This window comes from Falco naumanni, chromosome 1 (genome assembly GCF_017639655.2).
Source record: "Falco naumanni isolate bFalNau1 chromosome 1, bFalNau1.pat, whole genome shotgun sequence".
Lineage (NCBI taxonomy): Eukaryota > Metazoa > Chordata > Aves > Falconiformes > Falconidae > Falco > Falco naumanni.
Window position 1 is genome coordinate 87,676,400 of NC_054054.1, and position 16,817 is coordinate 87,693,216.

A 16,817-nucleotide genomic window follows, 5' to 3' on the forward strand; every position below is an offset into this window, starting at 1 on the left:
TATGAAAGAAATTATAATTAATAGCATTATGAAACTGATTAAAATAAAAAACGCGTTATTGCAGCAGGGGTCTCATTAAGGAATAGTCATGCCTGTCTGCCACAGATTTAAGAACTTTCAGCCACAAGGCCTTGAACTGAGGCAGCTCCAGTTTAAGCAAACGCAGCAGAGACTCCACCCCCAGTGACATCAGATTGAGTTACACTGCAAAAACACCCCAAGATCTGGAGGGAAAAAAAATAATATCAGCTTTTCTCCCTCCCCTCCTTGATGTTTAAAAATGATAAAAACGCCATTCTTCTCCAGCATTGGACGTTTGTAATGAACCCTTCTTTAAAGCAAACCACCAGCAGAACAAATGTCTTTTCTCAGCCTTCCTTTCCAAAGGGAGGGGACAGCACAACTGCACATTTGCAGCAAAACAACACATACACACACACACACACAAAATATATATCCAAAGAATTCCCCAATGTCCCCCAGCCCTGAAACACACAAATTAAACCAACCAATCCAGCATTACAGCAGAGCAATTGTCCTTTCACAGAGCAGGAAGGAGCCCCGCAGAAAGGACTGTGGTACACAGCGACAGATCTGGGGCTAGGTACCAGAGACTGGCGATGGGCACCTTTCATTAACTTTATTTGCAGTTTGGCCAAAATTAAACTGACAAACCCGTTTGGAGCTTGCTGTAAAGTTACATATTTTTCACGTAAACATCCAAGGCAGTTGCCTTTCTCTAGGATGTGTCATTTCCTGTGTAGCTATAATAATATATTAAGTAAAGGGATAGCAATGGATTTACATATTTACATATGTATAGGCACTGTGCATAAGAAAGATAGCAGAAATCAGCAGAAAGGGTTTTGTTAAAAAGTTTGGGAAATGACCACACTGAAACAAGAAACACACTTCAAATATTCTTGGCATTCAAGACAAGGCTGGCAAGGAAAGATTTACTGACAAGTCAGTGTGGAACAGGAAAGCTTCTATGTTTAAAGATTCGGGGAGGCGGATGTCATGCTCAGGACACAGGTCACCAAAAAGAGCTACAAAACCAACTTAGTTCTTACCTGCTCCCCACGGGCTTTATTTTACTCTGAATCATGCAATGCTAAAACATTTAGCAAGGCAGTCATAAGGAGACGCTCTGGCGACTGATAGCAAGCTGAAGGAATGAACTGCAGGGATACAGGGGCTCACCTTTGCTCCAGGAAGGACATCTTTCTTTTTGCTGTAAGATATCTACTTTTTTTCCAGCAGTAAAGTGTCAAAACCACAAAGGAAGCGATATAATTAGTGCTGGTACCTACTGCAAACTCGGATCTCTGAAGAGAGACCAGTGCAGCTTTTCAAATGTCTACCATTTTGAAACCAGAAAAACATTTTCTAACAGACAGAAGAATCCCACTTGAATCCCCCCTGGCCCTTTTGAATTCACGCCCTGCCTTACATCAAACGCTTTTTTGCTGATTAACTGCACAATCAGGTCCCTGCAGATCAGGGGAAGAATGGAGAAGAGAAAAGCAACCTCTTTTCCAGAGAACAATACCATTATTTCAGCTCCATTGGACAGGAATGTGTGATTTCACAGCCCACTGCCCTTCTCTCCCATCTCCAAAAACACTGCCAGAGATCCACTGCTCCAAGTCCCCACCCATTAGTACCCACATCCAGTATTTACAACTTGGGTTCAATATTTGTACGGGGGGGGGGGGGGGGGGGGGGGGGAAGGGGGGTGGGACGACCCACGCAAATATATGCATACATATATGGAGAAAATAACCAAATCAGAACCCTCTCCCAAGCCCAAGAATAGAAATAAAGGAAGTTTAGTTTATTTTTAAAAGTAACTAATATCCTTTTTCTTGTATAATGTAAAATTCCAGTTCACACACACATGAGTTATATTTTGGGGTTGGATTTGGTATGAAGGTAGTTAACAAACGAAAGGAAAAGAAACTTTAAAATTCAAATAATTCAAGAGTTTAGAGGGAAATACACTTTTTTCAAAGGCAGGTTACTTAATAAAATGCCACTAAATATAGGGTTTTTTTAAAAAAATAAAATAAAAAGCCTTTTTACCCACAAAAGTGTATTGCTTTCTCACAGTTTACCGAGTTCCTTTGCTGTTAAGTTTGAGTATAAACTCAATTTATACTCCATTTATATTGGACTATAAAACCATTTTCATTTTACAAACATCTGTTGAAATCAATTGTTGAAGAACTGAGTCCACAGGAGGAACTATATATTTTAAAGGGGAAGCAACTTCACAGTTGTGAGCTTGTTAGTTAACAACATGGCAGAAATATTTCCAAAAAAGAAAATCAGGAAGACATCTATCTCCCTGTAAGACAGACTGTCTCTCAATGACTCTCTGTCTTTGTTTATTAATTTTTCAACGATTCCTACGTTTTACAATTTGCAGGATAAGAGAAATACTAGAGAGCTTCCCTCCCTAGCCCTTAAACTTTGATATCGCCTGATTTCAGCTCACCCGCGTGCACAAAAGGAAAAGCTCTTGTTGTCATGAAAGTGCACTGAAGTGACCTGGTGTGTTTTAGTCGGTCACAATTAAATCCCCTGCTTGGCTCAGCCCGCGGAGAGCGCGGCTGCGAGAGGAACGGGCGGGGAGCGTGGCGGCCCCGCCGCTGCCCGCCGGCCCGGGAGGGAGAGCAGCCGTGGGCAAGCACCCCCCGCCCCCCCCGGCCAAACACTCCCCACCTACAGCAATAATTGCTATTCGGAATGTGACAGATGTAGCGGTTTGTTGTGCCCGGGCTGGGCTTGCTTTTCTGCTTGCGGGAAAGAGGATGAGCTTTGAAACCGAAATACGCACAGAATAACTGCAAGCTCTCCGGCAGAGCGGCCCCCCCCACCGACCACACCTCTCCGATCCGGGACCGCTGGGGATCAGTTGTGTTCCCCCAACACCAGCGCTGCCGAACAAAAGAGAGAAAGAGGGAGAAAATAATATTTGCTCAGGTCCCCCCTCTGTTCGCCTTTGATTTATCTGTTTACAACCGGGACCCCCTCAGTTGAAACAAAAAATCAATGAAAATGTAGTTGGAGAAAAGGCGGGCAAACTACTGAAAAAAAAAAAAAAATTTGTGAATGGAAGAATGTGTTTGTGCATTCATTGTTAAAATAAAGAGCGTGCAGTGACGTGAGCGCCCGAGCACCAATGGGCGAGGGGATAATATTTTTAAATATCCTCCTCGGGAGCCAATGGCGGAGGCGGTGGCAAAGACTAGCGCAGGGGCGAGCCAATGGCGGGGGAGGTATGCTAATGAGGAGTTGGTCAGGCAGGAGCTGAATGTCAACTAGTCAAAGATGGAGGCTGGAGCAGGGAGGCCATGAGGTTGGTACTGGAGGATTTGCCCACGTTTTGATCGATCAGGGAGCGACGCCGAGGCGCGCCCGGGGCGGCGGCGGCCGGCGGCGCGGGGCGGCGGGAGGCGGGGGTGGGGTGGGGGTTTGCGGAGCCGCGCCGCTCTCGCCGCCTCTTTTGCGCCTCTTTTGGCAACTTTCCCCCCCGCGGCGCGGGGATCCGTCCCCCCGCCGCCAGGCACCGCGCCGCGCGGGCCCGCCGGCCCTGCCGCCGCATCCGCCGGCCCGGGCGGAAATGGCGGGAGCCGCGGGCCCCGGGCGGGGGGGGCGCGGGGTGACGGCGGGGCGCGCCGCCGCCGCCGCTCTGACAATGGTCCCGCGGGGCGGGCGGCCGAGGGGCTGCCCCTCGGCCCGGGCGGCGGGGGCGGGAGCCTGGCGGAGGGAGCGGGGCGGCCTCGCGGGGTGGTGGCCCCCCTCGCCCTGCCCCAGTGCGGAGGCTCCCCGGCCGCTCGCCGGAGGGCTTTGCCGGGGGAGCGGGCGGGCGCGGGCGGCTGCTCCTGCCCCTCGGGACCGCGGCGGTCTCCCGGGCGCAGCTCTCGCTGGTCGTTTTTTTCTGCCGCGCGGTCTGTACGAGGCGTCGGAACGAGCCGGCGGCCGGAGCCGCGGGGCCGGGAATAAAACTCGGGAGCGGCGGCGGGCAGCAGCCGACCGTGGCGGCCGAAAGCGGGGAGAGAGGAGGGGACGGGGGCGGGTGTGCAGCGCGAAGTGCTGGCGGAGTATGGGGGGAGCCGATGGCTGGCAGGCTTGGCTGAAAATCTCTAGATAGTGGTGAGCCGACCAACCCCCCCACCCCCCAAACATTTCACCTACGCAAACACTTCGGAGCCACCGAGTGTGATCCCACGAATCGAATTCTTGTCGCCGGAGCTGAGCCCGCTCCCTCCCCGCCCCCAGCCCGCGGGTTGTGTGTCTCGGGAGTGTTTGCGGGTGCTGCCCGCTCGCGTTTGTGCCACCGGGCTCGTCTTGGAAAATACTATTCCCGTTTTCCAACGTAGCAGAACTCCTGTCTCCCTAGAAAGCACGGAAATGGTTTTGCTGAAAGATCCTGATTTCGACCCCCCTCCCTCTTTTTTTGCTCAACCCCCCCAAAGAGCGAGGCAATAAGTCACATGCTATCTCCAGCCAGTATTTATATTGGCTTAATATTTAAATCTCGTAAAACTAATGCTTTGCTTAAATAGTCCAGAGTTTTTGCAATAAACCAGGGTGCGCAGCCCAGAGTGTTTCTTTGGCATTCTTGCACTTTGCCCCAATTCCACTTCGTTTCCCTCCAGTGTGTGGTCTTCGAGTTGTGTAAGGAAGGCTCGTACCCTCGAACACAAACCTGGGGCTCTGGAATTAAAAAAAAAAAAACTTCCTAAAGTTTAAAGCACATTCTTTCTTCTATTTTTTTTCTTTTTCCTTCCTTCTTGCTCTTTTTCTCTCTCTTCCCCCCCCCCCCCCCCCCCCTTTTTTTTTTAACATTTCCAAACTAGCCTAGGTTTTCGGATTAGGAATGAATTATTGTACAAAAAAAAGGAGGAAAAATTAAAATCAGAAAATAAGAACGATACAGTTTAAGATTCTAATTAGGTTGGGACATGACCAAATCAATTGGCTTTTTGTTAATACTGCTCTGAAAATTTTGACAACTAGAATTCATTCAGTGCATTTTCTCACTCAGCCCAAACTTCCCCAGACTTGAATCAGTTTAATTCATTTTAGCATTTGGTATGATTCTTCCTTGTCTATACAGTTTATGGAAAGTTGTTTCCAAGTTTGGATTTCTTTGCGTTGTTTGAAGTTCGAAATAAAAGTATTTTATAATTTCTCAAGTGATTTTTATTTAACAAATAGTTACATTTTCCAGCTTTGCGTTTGAAATTTAGAGAAACAAATGCTAAACAGTTTGAAGCCTAAAGACTAACAAGTTGACTTTTAAATGTTATTTACTGCTAAAATTATTTGAAACGTCTGATTTGTAATGATTAACTGATGTTTTCTCCTTACTACCCATATATTCTTTTTGAAAAAGGAAAATTACAATAGTGATGTTTTCATGCTGCAAGTAGATGATTTTTAAAGGTATCTCACTCCTGGGTGGCAGTTGTTTTGAAAGCTTGTTTAGATGCTTGTATAAAATAGCAAGACTTCCTTAGCAATTAAAAAGAAATAATTTAAGCTACTGGCAAGCATGTATGTAATAAATACCAAATATTTTAGCAGACTATTCAGATGGAAAGCAATAGAAAGGATATGAACTTCTCCTCCATTGTGTCTTTAAGATAATGCTTAATCTAATTCATTACACCTACTTCTGTAAAATACTGGGGTGCTGAAATGCAAGGAGGACAATCCCAGTTCTGGTCTTTGCTTTCACATGCTCTGGTGTGATACATTTACCATTGAGAAGAAGAAAAAAGTCTCTAAAAAGAGCTTATCTAAATTCTTGCTGAAGTTAATTCAGGTGCAGTTGTGAAATATTAAAATCTAATTTTAAAGAATGACATTGATTCAATGTGGTTGTTGAAGAAACTCCTTTTTTTTGGATGTAACAAATCTGTTTTAGAGTAAATTACGCACAGAAGGCCATCACTTGGAGAAGTTTCTAACTGATTTATCATTTATTTTGGAAAGTCTCTGAAGCATGCTGTTGTCCAGAGCCCTTTTTCTGTTGTACTACTGGCAATTATGATGAGCAGTGCAATATTAAAAGGGCATTGGCTGGCAGAAACATGACCCCCTTTAGCAGCCCACCCTCTTCAGAGTGGGCAAACAACCCTAAAATAGATGCCTCCTCCAGTGTATTTATGCACGTGTGTGAAATAAGGTTTTATACATGTGGGAGTGGTTTTAAATAAGGAGTGAGATTCTGGGTTATACATTTTTATATGTCTTTCTATGGAAATGAGCTGGAATAATTTAAACACATCCTATTTAAAACATAAGCCCCAAATGTTTCTGGGGGCTTTCAAGGCATCACATTACCTGCTTTGTTTACCAATAACTTGTAAGTAATTATTAATTTCTACACACTTCCATACAATATCTACATTGAAATTTTATAGTGATTTCTTTATAGTTTTCCCCTTTTAGAAACTTTCCCCTAGATGTTTAACATGGTCCCTATCAACATCTATAGGATTTAATGCTGTTGATTTGTTTTTAAGAATCTGTGGTGTTTATACTGTGATTTTTGAGTGGTGACACACAGATACGTGTGAGATTGAAGTACAGGCATTTTTGTACACAAGTCTCATCATTTCTGTAATATTTTCCATAGCAAATCAAAGCACTGTATATTTATACCATTCTATATACACATACATCAGCCTTTTTCATCTGTACTGGTCAACCACCATAAACTACACAGCACAATTAAGACAACTTCTGAAGGCAGAGGAAAGGGCTGGCACTTTCTGTGATTTATTTAAATTACGTAGTTTAGATTCTTTGACTGACCAATTTGGATTTTATAGAAACACATACATTTGAGGATGCTGAATTATGTCCCTTGTTCTTTTATTCTCCATTACTGTAGCAAAATATTTTCTTGTATAAAACCTTTATAACATACCGTGTCTAGATATACTGGGCATGTAGCAAAAGACTTGAATGGTTTGTTTAACAAGCCATACTAACAGTGGTCTCTCTCTCTCTTTCTTTCTCTTTTTCCTTTCTCTCTTTCTGTAATTTTTTTAAACTAACTTTTTGTTGTTGTTTTTTTACCTTGTCTAATTACGATTGCAAATAAACTTTGTCATGCGGAGTTTTATTGAGGCTAAACATAAAAACGTTATTGTGGTTAACACTGTAATGTAACAGTCCCTTACAAAAGGATGCAGGGACAGCTGTGCAGAACGTGACAGTGACTGCTGGTATCGCTGGCTCTGACAATGTTGCACTACTGTCTGCACAAATAAAGCAGTGCAATAATATTGTCAAAGCATTTGGTTCCAGTCCTAATACATCCTTTATGATCAGTTACTGTTGCACACCCAGCCCCTGACATTATGGGATTGTGTAGTTATTTAATGCATTTTAGTAGAGAACCAGCCCCCTACTCTGATTTCTTCCCTCCACCGCAAAGGCTCGAGCAAACGTTAAAATGTAGAAATTGCCTAAACAAATCCCTACCCTTGTGTTTGTTTGTTTGTTTTGTGTTTAGATTGAGTGGTCTGTATGGAAATTCCTTGGGTTTTGTTCCCTATTTTGACTGATTCAGTGTACAAAATGGATTGCCCTTTCTGCCACTAGCGTGGGTTTGTGTGTCGAAGTTGTAAAATAAAAAGCTGGCCTATTCACATTTTAAAGCCCTCTTGTCCTCCTTTAGAGCAATCACTACCTTTAAAAATGTCCTGACCAGGTTTGAGTATTTTCTTGCTACGGCTTTAAAAATTAGAGTTTTATGAACCTGAGGATGTTATTGTTGTGTATAGAATTCAGTTGACTTTAATATATACACATGTATTCACAGGCAATTTAATTTTTGCTTCCTATTGATGTATTTTTCAAGTTCCATCGTATTTCACTTTCAGAGGAATTACTGTTAAGATTAAAGCAATATTGATACCTTCATTTTCATTTAAAAAAAATAGTAATAGAAGGCACCTAAATAATAATCAATAGGTTTTGAAAGACAATCTCTCCCTGTACTTCCCAATAGCAATGTGGAGCGAGTCTGAGATGCAGGGATGATGTAGGCCTAGGAACAGGAATATTGCGTTCAGAATTGATCTTTAAATAACAATATGTTGGTGACTGTCACTCGCGGTGTAGTTGGAGGCAGATGTGGTATTTTCGCTTGCAGCTGCTAAGAAGGGGGTTTGGAGGGCTGGGGGATGGGACCTTCCTCTCCTTTTTTTTTCCTGAAGCCTTGAGCTGTTACCTTGGGAGCAAAGGGTGGGGGTGGGGAGAGCCGTCATATTGGAAATCAAATCTAGGTAAAGGAGCATTTTCGGATTGCACTGCACATCCCAAGCCAGGCTGGGGTGTGCTAGTGAGTGAGCCATGGGGAAGCAGAAAATGGAGGACCAAATGCTGAGGGGGAGCGTGTGTCCCATTTTAGAGGGATGAGGGGAAGCAGAATCCTCAATAACACACTCCAGTTCTTCAATGAACAAGGGAGCAAACAAAAGACACCTTTTCAGCCCCTCTGTTTCTGGTGAGGAGCTGAAGCCCGTCTCCCTTGCACACCCAGAGAAGAAGGCTAAGCCTCCGCACCTGAACTGGAGGCAGGGTGGTGGATGCAGTACGGCTCCCAGGCCTCAGTGGAGGTAACCTGAGCCGCCATGGCTCCCTTTCTCTAGAGCTTTTCTTTTCATCCATCGCTCTGCATTGTAGCACGATTGCCATTTTTGTATGCATTAAGGAACGGGGAGGCCTGTTTAGCTTTGGCACTTTCTCCTCCTAATTTTTTGATTAATTAAAAAGTAGGAGAGGGTGAAATCTGTATGGGCTGCTGGGGGGGTGTCTTCTCCCCCCTCCGCCATCAATAGGAGCATAAGAGTGACCGGAGTGGAAGCGTGAGGGGCCCTTCCCTGCCCCTGGCCAAGGATTAAGGGAGGAGGGTGGACCAGTAAGGAGCTGGGAGCCACCCTGGAGCAGGGCAGGCTTTGTTCTGTGTGTGTGTGTGTGCGCGCTCATGGAGCCCATCAGCGAGTGGAAATAAACGCTAGTGAGAGCCTTGGTGGGGCTGATGCCGAGCTGTAAAATGGCCTCTCAAGATGTGTGAGCCTGCCTTGTTTGGAGGTGGAGAAATCACAGGGGGAATAGATGCATACTTGTTTTCCTGTATAAATGTATGTCTTTAAAAATAATACAGTTGCTGCACTTGAAACCTCCCTGGGCGTGGGGAGGATTTGAGGCATGTGATACAGGGAAAGGCCTGTGCGGTGACAAGGACCATGTCCCATGCACAGAGGGCAAGGGGACACCTCCCAAGGCTGCTTGGCTCTGGCTGGAGTGATGGAGCCCATGGAGGGCCCAGCCCTGAGTGCCAGCTCTCTTGAAGGCAGGCCCCAGGGATGCTGGGGGCGAGGATGGGGTTCTCTGCAGATCTGGGCCTGGGGTGGAGGTTACACATTCCAAATCCTCCCTTCCCCACTCTTTCTCTCTTTTTTTTTTTTTTAACCCTGCCTGACTGAGGAATGTAACAGCGAAAAAAAAAAAAGAAAGAAAAAGAAAAAAGCACTGGAGGAAAGCAAAAAAAAAAAAAAAAAAGAGGGGGGGGGGATTCGGAAGCAAAGGCCCCTTCAGGAGTCTGTATTTGTGCAAGGGAAACCATTTGCATGTGTGTGGAGATGCCAGAGTTTGTCTCCAGTTGGGTCGGAGGGGGAGGGCGCGGGAGGAATGCGGGGAATCAGGTCGGGCTGCGGGGGGAAGGGCTCCGGCAGAGCCTCCATCCTGTTGTTGCATAAACTTGTTAAAAGAACCCCTCCTCTGTGGAGGCAGCACACATAGGGTATTAGTGTGGTGGAGGAGGCCAGACCTGCGCCCTGGCTACACAACCAATTGGAGCGGAAAGTGAAATCAGATGGTTTAAGTTTTCAGAGGGATTTTTTTTTTTTTTTCAGGGGGACTTTTTGAGTCATTGCATTGAGTGCTAGATCTGTGTTAAGGTCGCTCCTGCTCTCAGCGCTCATGGGTGGTTTGGGGAAGGGAGGCAGCTGGGCGGGACAAGAGGTGCTGCTTCCCCTCTTCGGGTCTCTCTGGCCCGGCCGGGCAGGCTCGGCCTTGGAGCCCCGGGGAGCAAGCGCACCCCCTACCCCTGCAGGCACGTGGGCGGGCAGTTTCTGGGCAGCTGGGGTATGTAACAGGGGAGTCTGGCCCCAGCCGTGGGGGAAGATTTATTTGGGGGACCCTAAGGTCAGCGCTGCATGTGTTCTGGCCCCAGCCAAGGCAACTACAAGAGCTTTCAGCTGCCGTGCTGCACATGCAGGGCCAGGAGTGGGATTGGCACTTCCAAGGTGATAGGATTTAGCCCTATTTTGCTCCTGCATTCAGTACCAGAAGTCTTTTTTTTTCTTTTTTTTTTTTTTTTCCATCAGACAGCAGAGTGCTGGTAAACACGATGCAGAAAAGCCGTATTGTGGGGTTACAAAGTCTAGGCTGTTTAAGGAGCTCTGTCATTCCTTTTAATGGAGCTCACTGACGCAGATCTGGCTTCTGCCAGCCGAGGAAATGTTGCTGCTGAGAAAAGGGTTATTGAAACCCACAAACTAAATATTATAAGTAAGAATCAAATGGCAGGACATTCTAGAGTGTAATCCCTCCTGATTTCAGGAGAAGGGGAATGTATTGATCAGTGGCCATGGGTGACAGAATCCCCAAGCTCGGTGGGTGAAACGCGCTTGGGAAGGTGGTGTTTTCAGAGAGGATTATCAAAACCCTTACTCTCCAGAGTCTCACACCTGGACAAGTTGACTCTTGCATGGAAGCAAGAATCCCCTTTTCCTCTGGATGGATTTGTACAAACTTGCTAGATAGACTTAAGGAGCCAGGACTGGAATGCTAAGAATTTTCTCTCTCTTAAAAAAAAAAAAAAAAAAAAAAAAGAGAGAATTAAAAAGGCAACACTTCCCAGTTTTAAAACAATGATAAAATTATTAAATAGGATGGAAACCTCTAAACCACCTCTCAGCCTACAGCTGTTTCCAAAGTGTTTGCTCTGACCTTTGGTAATAGTGTCAATTCCACTGCAGAAAATATATTGAAGACTATATAATGTTTTTAATTGCAAGATGGCTTTTAAACTGTCTCCATCTCTCAGGCTAGTGAAACGCTGTGACCAGGGAAACAAGACTGGACTGAAGCTTTGTTGCCCTGCTATGTTTTGTGTGGTTGCAACTGAGATGAAAATTTAAAAAACCCGCTTGCCCCAAGTGGCATCTTTAACCACAAGAGAAACAAACAAACAACAACAAAGGGAAGGGGAAATGGCTCGCTAAACTAGACAAGTGAAGACAAGGTCTGATCTCACTAGGAGCAGAGGCCTCTCAGCACCAGAGAGTCAGCTCACTACTTTATTTATCCCAAAGCTTCATCATAAGGACACTTCAGTCTATTTGTCTGCTAACGCCAGAAAAGGGGGGGCTTAAATGTACAGCAATGACTCCACTACAGTAAAAGATAACCCCCACACACACTCCCAAAACCCCAAAGGTTTCCATTATTGAGCAACACAAAGTCTTATTTCCATACTAGTCTGGGTGACATTTCCATTTAGTTTCTATAACTGTGATTACAGGCAAGAGAGGTTTCTAAACATATCTAGAGATGCTGAGCCTTCTGGTGTATAAATAGCATGCATTTCATAATCTCATGTTTAAATGTTTATTTTAAAATAACCCCCATATACATTCCAGAGAGTCTCCCTGCTATAGGACATAGCACAACCTAGAGCTTTGCACATTGTTTGCAAACTGGGGGAATATTACTGGAGATTGAGTCAGTCTTTATTTTCCTGGTCTTGTTAAAAAAAAGCGGTAGGTGTGGGGAGTCCTGTGCCAATACACCACTTGGAAATAAGGAAAATTTTTAGACACATCTAGGCTCTCAGCACAGATCCAGAAACAAGAAGACAAAGTATCTTAATTGCCTTTGCTTGGAACATAACTTGTGGCTGACATTTCTAATTACATCCCTTACCCTCTCCTGCCAGTTGTAGCTTCTGCAACTACTGAAATTATTAAGTTGTGGAGAAATTGTCAAGTCGTGCTTCTGCCCCTCCACTACCGATCCATTATTAACATTACTTCATGTGCAGATTGTATGTTTCCACTGTAAACTTGCCAGTGGGTTTGTCTCTCAGGCCACTGGAGAAGTTAAATTGTGTGTATTAAGTATAAGTCTTGTTTGAGATAACATCGAGGCTGAAGAGTGGAAAAGACATGGTAAACAATAAACAAAATAGAGACTGGACGGGAATAGATGGAAAGGTAAGGCTGAGCCTAGCAGCGTCTTTTTTTTTATGTTCTCAGTCTTGCTGGATGTCTAGGTGCCAGGGATTGTTGAGAAGAAGTGGCAGGATTTAACGGGAGGTTTTGCCAAGGAAATGAGAATACAGAAGTTTGATAAAACTCATTCTGAGCTGCTTACAGCAATCTCTGTGAACATGGCCTTTTAATTAGTGTGAGCAGAGGTTAATACAAATAAATAACGTGGAAAAAAAGATCCCTGTTTGCTTCCAACAAGCATCACAAAGGATGGGGAGAAGGAGGGGTTGGGGCAGATCCGAGATTTTGTTTATCAGTCCATTAGAAAAAACAAACAATTAACGGAGCTTCCCCCCTTCGCTTTTCTTTGGCTGTCCTTGGTTTTCAGATGCTTTGGGCAAGTCAGGCAACATCAAAGGGGACGCAGGGCTGCCTCACACCAGCATGCCAAACGCCAGGGATCTCTAATGGCAAAGACCAGATCAATGTGGCATGCATAAATTAGCCAGGAATCCATGAATTAGGGGATTGTCTCTCCATTACACTCCTATTTAAGCCACTGGAAAGCAGGCTGAGGAAAGAGAAGCTTAAAGTGTCAAAATCATGACCTGGTTTGGGATGGCCTGGGAATGAAGTTTCCTTCCTCTGGACTCTCAAGCGTTCCTACGTGACAAATGCACTGGGGCAGGTTAACTGCGAGCCAGATTGCAGAGGAAGAGTCTAGTTGGCAAAGCAACCCTGAAGCTGGAGGTGTCTCAGCCCCTCCCTGGGAATCATTTCTGTGGCTGTTAGCACGTTCAGTGCTAAACCAGCCTCAGCAGAAGATTATGCCTTCCAGCCTAGGACAGAAAAGGTGCTGGGGAGGGGAAAGAGAAGAAAAAGCCAAACAAAACAAGCTAGGGCAAAACACGCGTGTGTCTCCAAACACCGTTTAATCTGTGTGCATTAATGTAAAGTCAGTGCTGGATAGCCAGCCCTGGAGATCCTGTTTCGCTTTCTAATTTTTGGTGTGTACTTAATCCCGTGATTTCCAATGAAGGGAGGGATATTTTAAAACATTGGGCTCTCCAAGTAGGACAGCCCTAGAAAGGAAGTTCTCTGAGGGCTTGATGCCTGTGACTAAGAGGTTCAAAATACAACTCTCAGTTAATCAAATAAATAGCACTTCTCAGCCTCTAACAGCTAGGCAGCTAATTGACTGAGGTTATTAATAAGGGAGAAAATTTTACACAGAAGAACGTGAGAACTGGGGATGGAGGTGTAAAAACCTGGGTAAAATCCACACTGGAGTTAATTATGTCCTGGGAGAGAGGGGTAGCGCCCATGCACAGATTCTGTGGGGTCAGAGGTTTACTCCATTCCTGCATCCTCACCCTCCCGGGAGCACATGGTGCTGTGATCCATACGGCAGTGCACTGCTTTCTAACTTTTTACCCCTTCCCCATTTGCAGGCATGGAATGAAGCTCCCTCCAGTCACCTGCTGCAAGACACATTATCCAGCTTCCTAACCTTAAGGATGAGACCCTATCAATATTGCCTCTGCTTTTGTGATCAGGGTAGTAGTGCAATATTGCTTATAGGGTCTTTTCTTTGGAGGGTTATTCTTCATGGAGAGAAGAAAGCCACAGCAGGAAAAAAATAATCCTATGTGCCCATCGAGTTAAGGGAAAAGTTGTGAAATGCTGAGCGTTGTTAGATAGGCAAGTAATTGTGCGGAGATATCTGATGAATAATCGTGCTATTGCGGTGACTCAGGTTGTAAGTAACGAGTGTATTTTTGATGCTATCGCACAGGATTCAAAACGGCCTCATGTTTAAAACACACAAGCAGTGATTGAAACCGGAGAAACCCATCATGGCTCCATTTTAAAATAGTATGAGTCCCAAGACGTTTGAAGGGTGCCTATTTTACATAATGATGTAAACACCCACCAAGGGATGGGAGGAGATACATAGCCGCACTTGCTGTTTCTGTGCCTGATCCCAGCCCGAAAACCAGTGCGATGCGAAGCAGAGCACAGCACAAAGAGGCCGAGGCTCTAATCCCAGTAACCTCCTCGAAACAAAGCTCGTGCCTCTGCCCGGCGAGCGCGGGCGGCCAGCCGGAGCGCCGGGCCCGGCGGCCGGGGCTATTGCGAGGTCGGGCGGCGCAGCGGGGCTGGGCGCTGCCTCCGGCCCTTCCCGAGAGCTGCTCACCGAGGTACGTGGGAACGGAGCCGGGACGGGGACGGTCCGTCTCGTCTCCGCTTTGCGAGGGATCAGCTGGGGGCTGACAGCAGCCGGGATGGCCGGGTGGGTGGCCCTGCCTTCCATTTCAGGTGGTCCCCGCGGTCCCTTTCGGGACCTCGGGGGCCCAGGGAAAGGGATGGTGGGAGGGGACTGGGGGCCGGAGCAGGGCGCGGCGGAGGAGCCGCTGCCGCGGGGCTTTCCGAGCCGGTCCCCGGGCGGCGCGGAGCTGCAGCGGCTCCTTTTCTCACGGCGGCCGGACTCGCCTCGCCGGCCCGGGGGCGTGCGAGGGAGGGACCGGAGCGCTGCGACGGAGCCGCGCCCGCCGCCTCCTCGTTGTACGCCTGACCCTGACGCTGCCCTTGGTTTAAACCCCCCCACCCCCAAGCATCATTCCGAGCTCGGGGACAAAGCCAGGACATCACCCCCCGGGCCGCTCCGGGCTCTCCCTCCGTGCCCCCGGCCCGGCGGCCGGGCTGCAGGCCGAGGGGCGGCCACGGCTGCTGGGCCAGCGCTGGGACCACCGGGCGGGCTGCCCCTCTTTCCCTGTTGCACTACTGTCACGGTCGCAGCGAGCAGTGCAATAATGAAAGGGCGTCAGTGCGCCGGGGAGCGGCGAGAGCCGGGGACGAGCCGGTGACCGCGTGCGGGGACGGGACGTCCCACCACCCCTCGAAAGCCACCGTAACGGGGGGGGGTAAGGGGCGGGTAGGGGGGCTTCGCTTGGGCAACTTTCTTTGTTTAAACACGCAGCGGCGAGAGTGCGCGCAGGGGCAGGGCAAAGTGACCGGCTCCGCGCACCGCCCTGCCCCGGGCCCGTCGGTCCGGCCGCCCCCCGCTGTACCCGGCCGACACCCAATAAATAAAGTGACTCCCACGTCCCCTCTCGCTGCCTTTTCTTGCTGGTGGGTTTTCTTGCAGGTCACCAGCCCTTCCCGCCTCCCCAGCAGCCACACGCTGATAAAGAACCCCCTCGACGGGATTTTGTCCAGCAATGCAGCGTTATATTCACCCATTTGGTCTTTGTTTGGAGAGGGTGGAAATGCTCATAGGAAAAGGAGCATCTTCCTTCGCTGTGCAGCCTGAAAAACGGGGTCAAGTCGTGCCCCAGTGCTGGGTTCAGCAATGGGGGAGCACAGGTAGGGAAGGGAGTGTGTGGGGTGGAAAGGGAAGGGTTTGCCATAATGGAGACGAGAATGGTGCTCTGCATCTGGGAGCTGTGCTGGGAAGACCAGGAAATAGCCCTTTGATTATTAGTGGCCATGGTGAAATGGATACTTCTATAAGAGGGTAGGGGAGGGGTATTTCCTTTAGCAAAGGACCTTTCCACTCTGGCCTTTTGAACCTGTACTTCTCCCTGGGACTGTTTCTGCTTCATCATGACTTTTTGCAGAGGAAGGTGAGTGCAGAAAGCAGGCTGGCTGTAGGAGAGGGATGCAATCTAATCCTGATGAAAAGGCTTTTACAATCTATGCTTAATTTCCTATTTCTTTTGGATTCTCTCTTTCTTCTGTCCCTCACATGCACAAGCAGATAGAAAAGCTAAATCCTTCCCTGCAGTCTCTCCCAGGGAAAAGTCAGCCCCCTCCCCAGCTTCACCTTCAGGCTTTGCGCACACAAAATGGCTGCAGCAGCCTGTGGGTGGGCATGGAAAGCTCAGGAAGCTGCTTTTCTTTTTCCCACCCTGCCTGCCCAGGAAGCCCTTCTGCTTTTATTTTCTGTGGCATTTTGCTCTTGCATAGCTCTGTGCAAATCCAAGGGGGTCTCCTATGTGTAATCTATGCATGGAATGGGAGCTGGGGAGGGAAATGGCCAGTTTGCATGAGAAGGGGACCTGTCGGGCCCCAGTGTTTATTTTTTTGCTGACCTTCTGGGGATATGGTCAGTGAGAGCTGTGACAGCTGCTGGAAGCGGCTGGGGCTTTGAAGATTGTGAAGGTTGTGACCTCGAGGCCCCTTTCCTCCCTCTGTCCCAGGAGCTGCTGAGTCAATCAGGGAAAAGGGGAGGTGAAATGGGGGCTGCTCTTTAGCCATTTTTCAATTGGTGAATGAAACAGGAAAGGACAAATGCAAGAAGAAAAAAAGAGCGATTACTTCCACTTTGGTGCATTACTGAGAAGGGGGAATCTCTCTTTGGCAAAAGATTATAACAATAATGGGAAACCACTGTGCTCCTAAGATCCAGCACCTTGAATAAAGGATTTAACTGGGCAAGGAGCTGATGGCAGATCAATAACAGTAAATTAGGGGGAAAGCCTACAAACTTCTCTTGGTTCAAAGCAA

General features: G+C 47.2%; 1 long non-coding RNA gene across 1 annotated transcript; it reads left to right on the forward strand.

Moving 5' to 3' along the window:
* Positions 1 to 3,315: 3,315 nt before the first annotated feature.
* Positions 3,316 to 15,412, forward strand: LOC121092406. Its single transcript, XR_005829276.1, has 2 exons — positions 3,316 to 3,364; positions 13,760 to 15,412. It is a non-coding gene; the product is annotated as an uncharacterized LOC121092406 (long non-coding RNA).
* The last annotated feature ends 1,405 nt before the right edge of the window (positions 15,413 to 16,817 follow it).